The 2,500-nt window shown below is 49.6% G+C and overlaps 7 non-coding genes and 1 pseudogene across 7 annotated transcripts in view; all 8 read left to right on the top strand.

Annotated features, from left to right (window-relative positions):
• The first annotated feature begins 23 nt into the window (after positions 1–23).
• Positions 24–142, top strand: LOC128477436 (5S ribosomal RNA). Its single transcript, XR_008348408.1, has one exon. It is a non-coding gene; the product is annotated as a 5S ribosomal RNA (ribosomal RNA).
• A 230-nt stretch (positions 143–372) lies between these two features.
• LOC128479415 (5S ribosomal RNA) lies at positions 373–491 on the top strand. Its single transcript, XR_008350294.1, has one exon. It is a non-coding gene; the product is annotated as a 5S ribosomal RNA (ribosomal RNA).
• Positions 492–678: 187 nt separating this feature from the next.
• On the top strand, positions 679–797 carry LOC128476936 (5S ribosomal RNA). Its single transcript, XR_008347927.1, has one exon. It is a non-coding gene; the product is annotated as a 5S ribosomal RNA (ribosomal RNA).
• A 242-nt stretch (positions 798–1,039) lies between these two features.
• On the top strand, positions 1,040–1,158 carry LOC128478409 (5S ribosomal RNA). Its single transcript, XR_008349328.1, has one exon. It is a non-coding gene; the product is annotated as a 5S ribosomal RNA (ribosomal RNA).
• A 212-nt stretch (positions 1,159–1,370) lies between these two features.
• On the top strand, positions 1,371–1,489 carry LOC128477354 (5S ribosomal RNA). The gene has a single exon (XR_008348331.1). It is a non-coding gene; the product is annotated as a 5S ribosomal RNA (ribosomal RNA).
• Positions 1,490–1,788: 299 nt separating this feature from the next.
• Positions 1,789–1,897, top strand: LOC128480338 (uncharacterized; annotated as a pseudogene).
• Positions 1,898–2,119: 222 nt separating this feature from the next.
• Positions 2,120–2,238, top strand: LOC128476287 (5S ribosomal RNA). Its single transcript, XR_008347303.1, has one exon. It is a non-coding gene; the product is annotated as a 5S ribosomal RNA (ribosomal RNA).
• A 260-nt stretch (positions 2,239–2,498) lies between these two features.
• LOC128476286 (5S ribosomal RNA) overlaps positions 2,499–2,500 on the top strand; it is a 119-nt gene continuing 117 nt past the window's right edge. The window contains exon 1 of the ribosomal RNA XR_008347302.1: positions 2,499–2,500. This exon is cut by the window's right edge and continues 117 nt beyond it. This is a non-coding gene — a ribosomal RNA (5S ribosomal RNA).

Genomic DNA, 2,500 nt, shown 5'->3' with positions numbered 1-2,500 from the left:
GAAGTAAAATAAAAAACTTTCACACCTGCGGCCATACCACCCTGAAAGCGCCCGATCTCGTCTGATCTCGGAAGCTAAGCAGGGTTGGGCCTGGTTAGTACCTGGATGGGAGACTGCCTGGGAATACCAGGTGTTGTAGGCTTTTTCTTGTCTGACAGTCCAGGGAGAGCTTTTTGCCATGTGTTTCTTGCTCATCATCAAAGCTTTAAACCCTTATTTGAACCTTCTCACCTTCTCTGTCCTGTCCCAGGGCTTATAATTCTTTCTGTCTGACGACAAGCAGCAGCAGCAGCAGCAGCAGCAGCAGCAGCAGCAGCAGCAGCAGCAGCAGCAGCAGCAGCAGAATAAGAGAAGTAAAATAAAAAATTTCACACCTGCGGCCATACCACCCTGAAAGCGACCGATCTCGTCTGATCTCGGAAGCTAAGCAGGTTTGGGCCTGGTTAGTACCTGGATGGGAGACTGCCTGGGAATACCAGGTGTTGTAGGCTTTTTCTTGTCTGACAGTCCGGGGAGAGCTTTTTGCCATGTGTTTCTTGCTCATCATCAAAGCTTTAAACCCTTATTTGAACCTTCTCACCTTCTCTGTCCTGTCCCAGGGCTTATAATTCTTTCTCTGACGACAAGCAGCAGCAGCAGCAGCAACAGAATAAGAGAAGTAAAATAAAAAACTTTCACACCTGTGGCCATACCACCCTGAAAGCGCCCGATCTCGTCTGATCTCGGAAGCTAAGCAGGGTTGGGCCTGGTTAGTACCTGGATGGGAGACCGCCTGGGAATACCAGGTGTTGTAGGCTTTTAATTTTTTCTCACAGTCCGGGGAGAGCTTTTTGCCATGTGTTTCTTGCTCATCATCAAAGCTTTAAACCCTTATTTGAACCTTCTCACCTTCTCTGTCCTGTCCCAGGGCTTATAATTCTTTCTGTCTGACGACAAGCAGCAGCAGCAGCAGCAGCAGCAGCAGCAGCAGCAGCAGCAGCAGCAGCAGCAGCAGCAGCAGCAGCAACAGAATAAGAGAAGTAAAATAAAAAATTTTCACACCTGCGGCCATACCACCCTGAAAGCGCCCGATCTCGTCTGATCTCGGAAGCTAAGCAGGGTTGTGCCTGGTTAGTACCTGGATGGGAGACCGCCTGGGAATACCAGGTGTTGTAGGCTTTTAATTTTTTCTCACAGTCCGGGGAGAGCTTTTTGCCATGTGTTTCTTGCTCATCATCAAAGCTTTAAACCCTTATTTGAACCTTCTCACCTTCTCTGTCCTGTCCCAGGGCTTATAATTCTTTCTGTCTGACGACAAGCAGCAGCAGCAGCAGCAGCAGCAGCAGCAGCAGCAGCAACAGAATAAGAGAAGTAAAATAAAAAACTTTCACACCTGCGGCCATACCACCCTGAAAGCGCCCGATCTCGTCTGATCTCGGAAGCTAAGCAAGGTTGGGCCTGTTTAGTACCTGGATGGGAGACCGCCTGGGAATACCAGGTGTTGCAGGCTTTTAATTTTTTCTCACAGTCCGGGGAGAGCTTTTTGCCATGTGTTTCTTGCTCATCATCAAAGCTTTAAACCCTTATTTGAACCTTCTCACCTTCTCTGTCCTGTCCCAGGGCTTATAATTCTTTTTGTCTGACGACAAGCAGCAGCAGCAGCAGCAGCAGCAGCAGCAGCAGCAGCAGCAGCAGCAGCAGCAGCAGCAGCAGCAGCAGCAGCAGCAGCAGCAGCAGCAGCAGCAGCAGCAGCAGCAGCAGCAGCAGCAGCAGCAACAGAATAAGAGAAGTAAAATAAAAAACTTTCACACCTGCGGCCATACCACCCTGAAAGCGCCTGATCTCGGAAGCTAAGCAGGGTTGGGCCTGGTTAGTACCTGGATGGGAGACTGCCTGGGAATACCAGGTGTTGTAGGCTTTTTCTTGTCTCACAGTCCGGGGAGAGCTTTTTGCCATGTGTTTCTTGCTCATCATCAAAGCTTTAAACCCTTATTTGAACCTTCTCACCTTCTCTGTCCTGTCCCAGGGCTTATAATTCTTTCTGTCTGACGACAAGCAGCAGCAGCAGCAGCAGCAGCAGCAGCAGCAGCAGCAGCAGCAGCAGCAGCAGAATAAGAGAAGTAAAATAAAAAACTTTCACACCTGCGGCCATACCACCCTGAAAGCGCCCGATCTCGTCTGATCTCGGAAGCTAAGCAGGGTTGGGCCTGGTTAGTACCTGGATGGGAGACCGCCTGGGAATACCAGGTGTTGTAGGCTTTTAATTTTTTCTCACAGTCCGGGGAGAGCTTTTTGCCATGTGTTTCTTGCTCATCATCAAAGCTTTAAACCCTTATTTGAACCTTCTCACCTTCTCTGTCCTGTCCCAGGGCTTATAATTCTTTTTGTCTGACGACAAGCAGCAGCAGCAGCAGCAGCAGCAGCAGCAGCAGCAGCAGCAGCAGCAGCAGCAGCAGCAGCAGCAGCAGCAGCAGCAGCAGCAGCAACAGAATAAGAGAAGTAAAATAAAAAACTTTCACAC

This window comes from Spea bombifrons, chromosome 2, assembly GCF_027358695.1.
Source record: "Spea bombifrons isolate aSpeBom1 chromosome 2, aSpeBom1.2.pri, whole genome shotgun sequence".
NCBI lineage: Eukaryota > Metazoa > Chordata > Amphibia > Anura > Pelobatidae > Spea > Spea bombifrons.
This window is presented reverse-complemented; position numbering and strand designations above follow the sequence as displayed.